The sequence below is a fragment of the Myotis nattereri genome (genome assembly GCF_964212035.1).
Source record: "Myotis nattereri genome assembly, chromosome: 3".
NCBI lineage: Eukaryota > Metazoa > Chordata > Mammalia > Chiroptera > Vespertilionidae > Myotis > Myotis nattereri.
The window spans coordinates 115,885,828-115,899,696 of record NC_138077.1 but is presented as its reverse complement, the minus strand read 5'-3'; the positions used below and the strand labels follow the sequence as shown (position 1 = coordinate 115,899,696).

The 13,869-nt window shown below is 40.2% G+C and overlaps 1 pseudogene across 1 annotated transcript; it reads right to left on the bottom strand.

Annotated features, from left to right (window-relative positions):
- Positions 1–4,009: 4,009 nt before the first annotated feature.
- Positions 4,010–4,569, bottom strand: LOC308517401 (ADP-ribosylation factor 1-like; annotated as a pseudogene). Its single transcript has one exon. The product of its transcript is annotated as an ADP-ribosylation factor 1-like (transcript).
- Positions 4,570–13,869: the final 9,300 nt, after the last annotated feature.

Genomic DNA, 13,869 nt, shown 5'->3' with positions numbered 1-13,869 from the left:
AAGAATGACGAAGATAATGCAAAAATAAGTGAAGTGTTTCATCTCAACAGAGTTTAGTGCCTCCTGGGAGTTTCGTTCGGATCCTTTTCCTCTGACGATTGAGGCTGATTGTTTTGTCTGCCAATTCTGGGCCTTCTAGGAGGTACTTAGGCACTTTCCACTTTCAGAAACTGTCCTCATTTGTCTCTCAGCAACCTTTTTGAAGCTTCAAGAGACCCATAGTGAAAAATGGTCACTTCAATTTGGGGGAGGCATATGACCAAATTCAGGTCTCCCAGCTGCCGTTTTTCCATGTCTTTCCCCAATGCTTCCTACCCCAGCCTCTCCTCATGCACCTCTAGTCTGTACTTCCCTCCCTCCACTGAAGCCTCTGGTGAGTAGTTGCAGATGAAAATCCTGTGATCTGAGCTTTGTTTACAAAATAAAAATAAAAGAATAAAACACACACACACACACACACACACACACACATCTGTGCTTTATCTCTAATTGGCTCTGGTCACCTTTCATGGCTGTATGTTATGTAAACCACTGTTATCAGCTCTGGTGCTCCAGACTGGGGAGTCCAGCCTGGGGTCTGGGACTTGACCCTCTCAGGGACAACCCCCATGCAGTTGAGAGATTCCTCATCACTTTCAGCCTCCGCCCATCCCCGTGAAAGCTTGGCCAACCCTTCTCAAGACTTCACCCTTCCTACCAGTCTCCAGGTGGTTTAGGTCCTTCCTTGATATAAGTCACTTTCTCAGCTGGACCTCAGTTGGAATTTCCTGGTGAATGTTCACAAATTTAGTTTATTTGCAGTCTGGTCCTGGGAGTAGGTGAAAGAAAGGTCTGCCTTTGAAGAAACTGCTATCATCTCCTCTCAGTTCTTTCTTTGTAATATCTTTTTTTAAAAATATATATATTTTATTGATTTCTTACAGAGAGGAAGGGAGAGGGATAGAGAGTTAGAAACATCGATGAGAGAGAAACATCGATCAGCTGCCTCCTGCACACTCCCTACTGGGTATGTGCCCACAACCAAGGTACATGCCCTTGACCGAATCAAACCTGGGACCCTTGAGTCTGCAGGCCGACGCTCTATCCATTGAGCCAAACCGGCCAGGGCTCTTTGTAATATCTTTATCTGGTTTTGGAATCAAGATAATGATGGCCTCATAAAATGAGCTTGGGTGTCTTACCTCTGCTTGAATTTTGTGAAATACTTGGAGAAGGCTAAAAGTTAGCTCTTCTTTGAATTTTGATAAAATTTCCCCTTAAAGTCATCTAATCCAGGACATTTGTTTACTGGGAGTGTTTTGATTACTGCTTAGAATTCGAAGTTGTTTTTAGTGTGTTCAATGTTCAGTTTCTTCTTGATTCAGTCTTGGAAGATTGTATGTGACAGAAATGTATCCTTTTTTTCAGATTTTCCAATTTGTTGTAATATATTTTTGTTAAGATTTTCCTATAATCCTTTATATTTTATGGTGTCAATTGTTTCTTATCCTCTTTCATCCAGATTTTACTTATTTTGAGCCCTCTCTCATGATACATTTAAAGAATATGGTTAATGTGCACTTGAAAAGAATATATGTATATGTTTAGCTGTTTGGGAATAAAATACTCTAAAGACATTGATTAAATCCTTTTGGTCTAGTGTGTCAATGATAGATCTATCTGAAAGATCTATCTATTGATGTCAATGGAATGTTAAAGTTTTCTACTATGACTATATTACTGCTGACCTCTCCCCTTTATTTCCATCAATTTATGCTGTATATATTTAGGTGCTTCTATGTTGGGTGCATAAATGTTTACAAGGATTATATGCTCTTATTGGATTGATTCTTTAATTATAATGTAATGTCCTTATTTGTCTCCTATTACATCCTATCATTTTTTTATTTTTTATTTATTTATTTTTAAATGTATTTTATTGATTTTTTTATAGAGAGGGAGGGAGAGGGATAGAGAGTTAGAAACATCGATGAGAGAGAACCACCGATCAGCTGCCTCCTGCACAACCCCTACTGGAGATGTGCCCGCAACCAAGGTACATGCCCTTGACTGGAATTGAACCTGGGACCCTCCAGTCAGCAGGCTGATGCTCTATCCACTGAGCCAAACCGGTTAGGGCTCCTATCATTTTTTTTAATAGTTAAGAGATTCTATTTTAATAGCTATAATTACAGTGCTTGTTTGTCGAAATGAAAACTGAAAACAAGTATACAAAACAGTTGATTACTAATCATGTATTGAAAGCAGTAAGAGGTTCCACAACACCAGGTAAACCAGTTCTGAGGTTTTCCCCAAGATAAATTTTTTTTTTTTTTAGAGGATTTTCTTTTTCTTTTTTTTTTTTTTTATTTTATTGCTTAAAGTATTACAAAGGGTATTACATATGTGTCCATTTTATCACCCCGCCCTAGACAGTCCCCTAGCCTCCCCTATCCCCCAGTGTCTTATGTCCATTGGTTATGCTTATATGCATGCATACAAGTCCTTTAGTTGATCTCTTACCCCCCTACCTCCTGCCCCCCAACCCTCCCCTGCCTTCCTGCTGCAGTTTGACAATCTGTTTGAGGCTGCTCTGCCTCTGTATCTATTATTGTTCAAAAGTTTATAATGGTCTCTATTATCCATGAATGAGTGAGATCATGTGGTATTTTTCCTTCATTGACTGGCTTATTTCACTTAGCATAATGCTCTCCAGTTCCATCCATGACGTTGCAAATGGTAAGAGTTCCTTCCTTTTTACAGCAGCATAGTATTCCATCGTGTAGATGTACCACAGTTTTCTAATCCATTCATCTACTGATGGGCACTTAGGCTGTTTCCAGATCTTAGCTATGGTGAATTGTGCTGCTATGAACATAGGGGTGCATATATCCTTTCTGATTGGTGTTTCTGGTTTCTTGGGATATATTCCTAGAAGTGGGATCACAGGGTCAAATGGGAGTTCCATTTTCAGTTTTTTAAGGAAACTCCATACTGTCCCAAGATAAATTTTAACAGCTCTAGTTTCTTCAGTGTTTATCAAAATACAAAAGAAAAAAGTAGAAGTTGTTGTTTTTGATGTCAATTTGACCCTTGCAGGCTGAGGGAGTGAAAGCACATGTGGACGGGGGCTCTGAGGAGTTAGGCTCTAAGATGACTGGTCACCTGTCTGCATTCCTACTGGTGAGATCCAGACAACCTGGAGCAAGTGAGTGTGTGTAGGGACCGTGGGGTTCTCTCGTTCTGGCCAGAGTGGTCCCACCAAAGCATCTATGCTGACCCACACTGAGCGAAGGGAAGGCTGGGGTAGTCTCCAAGGGGCCTACGTGGTGACCTCAGCCCCCAGCCCACCCCCATAGGCAGTGGTGTAAGCACAGGTACAAGCACAAATGCTATGGGATGCAGATGACCCAGCGAGACAAAGCCAATCAGGGACCGTAAGTGACTCCATGCAGAATGTATTGTGGCTGGTTCTGCCCACTGCACGCTCCAGATGGGAGACAGACCACAGGCAGACTGGACTCTAGCCATTACTGCAGAACCTACACTAGGCACATTTCTTCCTTCTCTGTGTTAAAGTGTCTCCTTACCTTGTATTTATAAAAAAAATGTACTGAGTTTGGGTTAAAAACCAACCACCAAAATAGATCTCCACACAGATTTAAAGCCCAGATGTGGAGTGTTGAGGTGATCTCATAGCAACTCCTAGAGGCCCAGCCCTCGATGCCCCAAATCCCTTCTCAGTACTAAACAGTGGGTTGATTCTTTTTTTTTGTTTTTTTTTGTTACATTAAAAAGAAGCTGAGTAATATTGCATAGGAGTACCAGAAACTGCCTCATTGGAAACAAGAACTATTTACATTAAATAAAAACCCGGTTGCAGGCTGCGTCTGCACATGTACAGCATGATGAAGCACACTGGGACCGACCATGGAGACAGCTTCTGGCACTCACACCACACGGGCACATCTGCCACATGAGAGGAAAGCAAGGGTGAAGGAGGGAGTGAGGGGGAAGAGAGGAGTTTGGTTCACTTCTGGTTCCGGAGGTGATTGGACAGCCAGTCCAGTCCCTCATTGAGCCCGTCCCCACCGGTCGCACAGGTAGCCTGAATGTACCAGTTCCTGTGGCGCAGAGAGTGGAGGCCCAGCTTGTCCATGATCTCAGCTGCGTTCATGGCATTGGGGAGGTCCTGGTTGTTTGCGAACACGAGCAGGACAGCGTCCCTGAGCTCATCCTCAGCCTGCATCCGCATAAGCTCCTCTCGAGCCTCATTCACACGCTCTCGGTCATTGCTGTCAACCACAGAGATGAGACCTTGTGTGTTCTGGAAGTAGTGGCGCCACAGAGGCTGGTCTCGTCCTGGCCACCCACGTCCCACACAGTGAAGCTGATGTTCTTATACTCCACAGTCTCCACGTTGAAACCTATGGTGGGGATGGTGGTCACGATCTCACCCAGCTTCAGTCTGTACAGGATGGTGGTCTTCCCCGCTGCGTCCAGGCCCACCATGAGAATGCGCATTTCTTTTTTGCCAAAAAGGCCCTTGAAGAGATTCGCAAAGATATTCCCCATGCTGTACACTGGAGGGAGAGACACTGGCCAGAGAAAACCTTGGCAGCCGCAGTGCTGCTGCTACTCTGAGCCAGGCGTTGGTTCCATCCTGCCATTTTTTAAGTTCATTTTTATTATTGACATTCACAGATGTCTGCCCTTTATCCCAGCCTTTGCATTTTGTCTGATGTAAATATTGCCAAACCAGGACTTCTTTTTCCATGTGCATTAAATATATTTTTCTAATTCCTTTACTTTTATTTTGTGAATGTCTATCATTCTGGGTCAGTTTCTTGTGGATCGCATATCTTGGTCTTGTTTATCAATTCTACTTCATAGTATCTTTTTATTGGAGCATCTCTTCCATTTACATTAAAAGTGTTTAACAATTAGGTATAGCCATTTTATTATTTGTATGTATTTTTTCTTAATGAAGTCTATTTAACATTTCTTATAATACTAATTTGGTGGTAATGACCTCTGTGAGCTTTTTCTTTTTTAATATTTTTTTCACTACTCCATACTTCTTTTTAATATATATATGTGTATATATATATAATATATATACACATATATAATATATATATATTATATATATATTATATATACTAGAGGCCTGGTGCACAAAAATTTGTGCACTCAGTGCGGGGGGTCCCTCTGACCAGCCCGTGCCCTCTCGCAGTCTGGGACCCCTCGGGGGAAGACCACCTTCTGGCTTAGGACTGCTCCCTGGGGGATTTGGCCTAAGCTGGCAGTCAGACATCCTTCTGGCAGCCCGGGAGCCCTCGGGGGATGTCCACTTGCTAGCGGGGAACAGGCCTAAGCTGAAGTCTGACATCCTTAGTGCTGCTGAGGAGGCGGGAGAGGCTCCCACCATCACCGCTGTACAGGCAGCCGGCAGCCTGGCTTGTGGCTGAGCAGAGCTCCCCCTATGGGAATGCACTGACCACCAGGGGGCAGCTCCTGCATTGAGCATCTGCCCCCTAGTGGTCAGTGTGTGTCATAGTGACTAGTCATTCCCAGTCATTCTGCTGTTAGGGTCAATTTGCATATTACCCTTTTATTTATTATATAGGATAGAGGCCTGGTGCACGGGTGGGGGCCGGCTGGTTTGCCCTGAAGGGTGTCCCAGATCAGGGTGGGGTCCTGCTGGGGTGCCTGGCCAGCCTGGGTGAGGGACTGATGGCTGTTTGCAGGCTGGTCACACCCCCTTCAGTGTGGGGGTTCCTTCTGGGGTGCCTGGCCAGCCTGGGTGAGGGGCTGATGGCTGTTTGCAGGCTGGTCAAGCCCCTCACCCCCATTGGGGACCCTCACCCCATGTAGGTTTGGCCAGCCTGGGTGAGGGGCTGATGGCTTTTTTTAGGCTGGTCACAGCCCCTTTAGGGTGGGGGGTCCCCAGTGGGATGCCTGGCCAGTCTTGGTGAGGTGCTGAGGGCCGTTTTCAGGCTGGCCAAGCCCCCTGGCAATGGAAGCTCCCAGCCTCTCCTTTTTTTGTTTATTTTTTATTCTGGGATTTATTTACCTTCTGTAATTGAAACTTTGTTCCCTTCAGTGGAGCTCAGAGCCAGCTGGGAAGCTTGGCTTCCTCCATCACTGGAGCAACCAAACCTCCTGCTCGCCCCAGCTCCGTGGCTGCCAGCTGCCATCTTGGTTGGGTCAATTTGCATATAGTCACTCTGATTGGCTGGTGGGTGTGGCTTAAGGCATAGTGAAGGTATGGTCAATTTGCGTGTGTGTGTGTGTGTGTGTGTGTGTGTGTGTATTGATTTCAGAGAGGAAGGAAGACGGAGAGTGAGATAGAAACCTCCATGATGAGAGAGAATCATGGATCAGCTGCCTCCTGCAAGTCCCCCACTGGAGATCGAGCACACAACCTGAGCATGTGCCCTTGACCAGAATTGAACCTGGGACCTTGCAGTTCACAGGGCAACGCTTTATCCACTGAGCCAAACCGGCTAGGGCTCTGTGAGCTTTTTATTTTCTGGGAAGCTCTTTACCTCTATTTTAATCTTAAATGATAGCCTTATTGGGTAAAGTAGTAGATCCTTGCTTTTTATCACTTTGTTTATTCTGTGCCAATCACCTCTAGTCTGAACTGTTTCTGTTGAATAATCAGCTAACAATCTTATGGGAGCTTCCTGTAGGTAAGTAAGTCTTGCTTTTGCAATTTTTAAGATTCCCTTTAAAGTTTGCCATTTTTCAAAGTTAAATTTATTGGGGTGACATTAGTTAATAAGATATATAGGTTTCAAGTGTACATTTCTATGACACATCTCTATATTACATTGTGTGCTCACCATCCAAAGTCAAATCATATTTTGTCACCATATATTTGTCTCCCTTTACCCTTTCCTATCCCCACACCTTCTCTCTGTTATCCATCATACTGTTATTTCATCTTTTCTTAGAGCTGAGTAGTCTTCCATGGTATATATGTACCACATCTTTTTTATCCAGTCATCAACCAAAGGACACTTTGGTTGTTTTTATGTCTTTGCAACCATGTATAATGAATAGGGGTCCATATCTTTGCAAACAAATGTTGCTGGTCTGCACAAAAATTAATTCAAAATGGATCAAACACCTAAACAGAAGCCCTGAAACAATAAATTACATAAAAGAAAACATAGGTATTAAATATGAATTTTTGTCATAGGGAAGATTTTATAAATTTCACCCCAAAGGCAAGGGAAGTAAAGACAAAGACAAATTGGACTATATCAAATTTAAAAGCTTCTGTATAGCAAAAGAAACAGTCAACAAAACAAAAAGGCAACCAACTGAATGGGAGAAGATATTTGAAAACAATAGCTCTGACAAGCAGATAATATAAAAAATATAAAGAAATCATATGACTCAACGCAAAACAAACAAACAATCCAATTTTAAAAAGGGCAGAGGATTTAAACACTTCTTCCAAGAAGACATATAAATGGCCAACAGATATATGATAAGATACTAAACTTCAACAGGCATTATAGAAATGCAAATCAAAAGGCAGCTTATTTTTTATTAAATTGATTTGGGTGACAATGGTTAATAAAATCATATCGGTTTTACATACACATTTCTATGATTCAGGATCTGTATATTGCATTGTGTGCTCACCACCAAAGTTGTTTCATCTTCCGTCACCATATATTTGGCCTTTTTTACCCTTTACTACCTCCCACCTCCTACCTGTTAACCATCATACTGTTATCTGTGTCTATGACTTTCTGTTTTATATCACACATGCAAGTGAAATCGTATGGTTCTTAACTATTTCTGATTGGCTGATTTCACTTAGCATAATATTTTCAAAGTCCATCCATGTTGTCACAAATGGCAGTATTTTATACACTTTTGTGTATACTATTCCATAGTATATATGTATGACATCTTCTTTATTCAATCCTCTATTGAAGGACATTTTGGTTGTTTCCATGTCTTGGCCACTGTGAATAATGCTGCAATGTACAGGGGTGTACATATATCTTTTCAAATAAATGTTTTAGGGTTTTTTTGGGTAGATATCCAGAAGAGGAATTGCTAGGTGTAATGTTAACTCTGTTTTGAGGAACTGCCACACTGTTTTCCATAGTGGCTGCACCAGTTTACATTCTCACCAGCAGTGAATGAAGGTTCCTTTTTCTCCACAACCTCTCCAACACTTGTTATGACCTGTCATGTTGATACTAACTATTATGTCAAGTGTGGGGTAGTATCTCATTGTAATTTTTGATTTTCATTTCCCTAAAAGCTAGTAAAGTTGAGCATATTTTCATATATCTGTTTGCCATTTGTATGTATTTTTGGGAGAAGTGTCTGTTCAGGTCCTCTGCTTATTTTTTAATTGGATTGCTTCTTTGTTTGGTGTTCAGTTCTAAAAGTTTTTATATGTTTTTGATATTAACCCTTTGGGGCAGTTTCTTTCTTTTTTTTGCATATTAGGCTTTTATTATATAGGATTTTACAGACAGGAAAACTGACATTTAGAAAAGCAAATAGTTGTATTTTTGTTTGTTTGTTTGTTTTAAATTTCTTTATTGGTTAAGGTATTACAAATGTGTCCTCATCCCCCCATTAACCCCCAACTTCCCCCCCACTCATGTTCTCATCCCCCTGCTGTCCATGTCCATTGGTTTGGCTTATATGCATGCATACAAGTCCTTTGGTTGATCACTTCCCTTTACCCCCACCCTCCCCTACTTTCCCTCTGGGGATTGATAGTCTGATTGCTGTTTCTCTGTCTTTGGATCTGTCCCTGTTCATCAGTCTATGTAGTTCTCTATATTCCACAAATGAGTGAGATCATGTGGTATTTATCTTTCTCTGACTGGCTTATTTCACTTAGCATAATGCTCTCCAGTTCCATCCATGCTGTTGCAAATGGCAAGAGTTCCTTCTTTTTTACCGCAGCGTAGTATCCCATTGTGTAGATGTACCACAGTTTTCTAATCCACTCTTCTGTTGATGGGCACTTAGGCTGTTTCCAAATCTTAGCCATGGTGAATTGTGCTGCTATGAACATAGGGGTGTAAATATCCTTTCTGATTGGTGTTTCTGGTTTCTTGGATATATTCCTAGAAGTGTGATCACTGGGTCAAACGGGAGTTCCATTTTTAATTTTTTGAGGAAACTCCATACTGTTTTCCACAGTGGCTGCACCAGTCTGCATTCCCACCAGCAGTGCACAAGTGTTCCTTTTTCTCCACATCCTCCCCAGCACTTGTTGTTTGTTGATTTGTTGATGATAGCCATTCTGGCAGGTGTGAGATGATACCACATTGTTGTTTTGATTTGCATCTCTCGTATAATTAGTGACTTTGAGCATGTTTTCATATGTCTTTCGGCCTTCTGTATGTCCTCTTTCGAAAAGTGTCTATCTAGGTCCATTGCCCATTTTTTGATTGGATTGTTTATCTTCCTATTGTTAAGTTGCATGAGTTCCCTGTAAATGTTGGAGACTAAACCCTATCGGTGATATCGTTGGCAAATATGTTCTCACATGCAGTGGGCCTTCTTGTTGTTTTGTTGATGGTTTCCTTTGCTGTGCAAAAGCTTTTTATTTTGATGTAGTCCCATTTGTTTATTTTCTCTTTAGTTTCCATTGCCCTAGGAGCAGTATCAGAGAAGAAATTCCTTCGGCATATGTTTGCAATTTCGCTGCCTGTGGATTCCTCTAGTATCTTTATGGTTTTCCGTCTTACGTTTAAGTCTTTTATCCATTTTGAGTTTATTTTTGTGTATGGTGTGAGTTGGTGGTCTAGTTTCATCTTTTTGCATGTATCTGTCCAATTTTCCCAACACCATTTATTGAAGAGATTGTCTTAACTCCATTGTATGCTCTTGCCTCCTTTGTCGAATATCAATTGGGCATAGTGGTTTGGGTCAATTTCTGGGTTCTCTATTCTATTCCATTGATCTATATGTCTGTTCTTGTGCCAGTACCATGCTGTTTTAAGAACAGTGGCTTTGTAATACAGCTTGATATCTTGTATTGAAATTCCACCTACTTTGTTCTTCTTTCTCAGGATTGCTGCAGCTATTCGAGGTCTTTTTTTTATTCCAGATGAATTTTTGGAGCGTTCGTTCTAGATCTGTGAAATATGCCATTGGTAATTTAATGGGGATTGCATTGAATCTATAGATTGCTTTGGGTAATATGGACATTTTGATGATGCTGATTCTACCAATCCATGAACATGGTATATTCTTCCATCTGTTTATGTCTTCCTCTATCTCTTTTTTCAGTGTCCTGTAGTTTTTCGCATATAAGTCTTTTACCTCCTTAGTTAAATTTATTCTTAGGTATCTTAATTTTTTTGGTGCGATGGTAAATGGGATTGCTTTTTGAGTCTCTCTTTCTGTAAGTTCACTATTGGTGTAAAGAAATGCCATAGATTTCTTGGCATTAATTTTGTATCCTGCTACATTGCCAAATTCATTTATTAAGTCTAATAATTTTTTGATGGAGTGTTTAGGGTTCTCTGTGTACAACATCATGTCATCTGCAAATGACAGTTTTACTTCTTCTTTTCCAATTTGGATGCCTTTTATTTCTTCTTCTTTTATGATTTCAATGGCTAGTACTTCAAGTACTATGTTGAACAGGAATGGTGAAAGTGGACATCCCTGTCTTGTTCCTGTTTTTAGGGGAAATGGTTTTATTTTTTGCCCATTGATTATGATGTTGGCTGTGAGTTTCTCACATATGGCTTTTATTATGTTGAGGTATGATTCTTCTATTCCTACCTTACTGAGAATTTTTATCAAGAAAGGGTGTTGGACTTTGTCAAATGCTTTTTCTGCATCAATTGATATGACTATGTGGTTTTTTTCTTTCAATTTGTTTTGTGTATCACATTTATTGATTTGCGGATATTGTATCATCCTTGCATCCCTGGGATAAATCCTACTTGGTCATGCTGTATGATCTTTCTGATGTACTGCTGGATCCGATTTGCTAGGATTTTGTTGAGGATTTTGGCATCTATGTTCATGAGGGATATTGGCCTGTAATTCTCTTTCATTGTGTTGTCTTTACCTGGTTTTGGTATTAGGGTGATGTTGGTTTCATAGAATGAGCTTGGAAGTGTTCCTTCCTCTTGAATTTTTTGTAGTAGTCTGAGGAGGATAGGTTTGTTCTTCCTTGAATGTTTGGTAAAACACCCTGTGAAGCCATCTGGCCCCAGGCGTTTGTTTGCTGGAAGCTTTTGATGACTGCTTCAATTTCTTCCATAGTTATTGGCCTATTGAGATTTTTAGATTCTTCCTGATTAAGTTTTGGAATGTTGTATTTTTTCTAGGAATATGTCCATTTCCTCCAGGTTGTCCAGTTTGTTGAAGTAGAGTTGTTCATAGTATTTTTTAATAATCCTTTGAATTTCTGTGAGGTCTGTTGTAATTTTGTGTCTTTCATTTTTGATTTTGTTTATTTGGGTCCTCTCTCTTTGCTTCTTGGTGAGCCTGGTTAGAGGTTCATCAATCTTGTTTATCCTTTCAAAGAACCAGGTCTTGGTTTTGTTGATCTTTTGTATTTTTTTTTTTTTTAGTGTCTATGTCATTTATCTCCTCTCTGATCTTTATTATTTCTTTCCTTCTGCTTACACTGGGCTTTTCTTGTTGCTCTCTTTCTAACTCTTTGAGTTGTAGGGTTAAGTAATTTATTCCCATTGTTTCTTGTTTTTTGCAGTAGGCTTGTAGAGGTATGAACTTCCCTCTCAAGACTGCTTTTGCTGTATCCCATAGGTTTTGGATTGTTGTTTTTCATTGTCGTTTGTTGCCATGGCGTTTTTTATTTCTTCTTTGATCTCTCTGGTAACCCATTCATTGTTTAATAGCATGCTATTTAGTCTCCATGTGTTTGATTTTTTGGATTGTTTTTATTGTAGTTGATTTCCAGTTTTATGCCATTGTGATTTGAGAAGATGCTTGATATGATTTCTATCTTCTTGAATTTGAAGAGACTTTGCCTGTGACTCAATATATGGTCTATCTTTGAAAATGACCCATGTTCACGTGAGATGAATGTATATTCTGTGGCTTTGGGATGAAATGTTCTGAAGATGTCAATTAATTCCATCTGATCTAGTGAGTCATTTAGGATTGAGGTTTCTTTGCTGATTTTTGGTTTAGAGGATTTGTCCAACGGTGATAGTGGGGTGTTAAAGTCCCCTACTATAATTGTATTGCAGTCAATCTCTCCTTGATCCCTTCCAGAAGTTTTCTTATGTATTTGGGTTCTCCTGTATTGGGTGCGTATATGTTTACCAGAGTTATTTCTTCTTGTTTGATTGCTCCCTTTAGTATTATGAAGTGGCCTTCCTTATCTCTTTTTATGTCCTTCACTTTGAGATCTAATTTTTCAGATTTAAGTATTGCTACCCCAGCTTTTTTTTTCATTTCCATTTGCCTGAAAAACCTTTTTCCATCCCTTCACCATCAGTCTGTGTGCGTCTTTTTTTCTGAGGTGGGTTTCCTGTAGACAGAAGATATATGGGTCATGTTTTCTTATCCACTCAGTTACACTATGTCTTTTGATTGGGGGCATTTAATCCATTTACATTTAAAGTTATTATTGATAGATACTTGTTTGTTGCCATTTTTATTCTTTACCCCTATGTTCCTTCTTCATTTCCTATTTTTTCCTTTTAGAGCAGACCCTTTAGCATTTCCTGCATTGCTGGTTTGGTGGTAATAAATTCCCATAGTCCTTGTTTGTCCATGAAGCTCCTGATTTCACACTCAATTTTGATTTATAGCCTTGCTGGGTACAGTATTCTTGGATTCAGACCCTTCCTTTGCATGACTTTGTATATTTCATTCCATTCCCTTCTTGCCTGATGCATTTCTGTTGAGAAATCATCCGGTAGGCTGATGGGGGATCCTTTGTAGGTAACTTTTTGTCTCTCTCTGGCCACTTTTAAGATTCTTGCTTTGTCGTTAGTGTTTGCCAATTTAATTATAATGTTCCTTGGTGTCGGTCTTTTGGGGTTCATTTTGTTTGGGACTCTGTGAGCTTCTTGGATTTGTGTGAACTTTTTCTTCCCTATATCAGGGAAGTTTTCTGTCATTATTTTTTTCAAACAGGTTTTCTATTCCTTGCTCAGTTTCCTCTCCTTCTGGCACCCCTATTATGCAGATGTTGTTTCATTTCGTGTTGTCCCAAAGTTCTCTTAGGCTCTCCTCCTGCTTTTTAATTTTTTTTCCTAGAAGCTGCTCTGCTTGGGTATTTTTTCCTACCTTGTCTTCTAGATCACTGATGCAGTCCTCTGCTTCTTCTAGTCTACTGCTGATGCTTTCTATTGAGTTCTTTATAGCAGTGATGTCATTTTTCATTTCTTCTTGGTTCTTCTTCATTTCCTCTTGGTTCTTACACATATTGTTTAATTTGTCTTCCATTCTTTTCATCCACCTTATGACCATTTCTCTGAATTCTTTCTCTGACAGGTTGCTTGCCTCCATTTCGTTTACTTCCTTTTCTGGTGATGCCTGTTTTTCTTTCATATGTGGGCTGTTTCTTTGTCTCCCCATGATCTCTCTTTTCCAGGTGTTTGGTTATGTAGTTCTTTTTCTGCTTTGTTGATTTAAAGGCACAAAATACAACACAACAAGGCACAAAGCACAAGACACTGAATACAAATGTATTCACGATACTAATAACCCCAAATAAAGATGACCTCCAGATCAAAGAGAATTAGGGGATAAGGAAGAAAGAAGAGAAAAAGAAAAAAGAGGGGAAAAAAAGGAGTGCAAAAATGAAATTGGGAAAAGGAAAAAATAAAAAAAGTAAGAGCTAAAAGAAAGAGAATGAAATAGAAGAGGGGAAGAAACTATTTATATGTGGAGAAA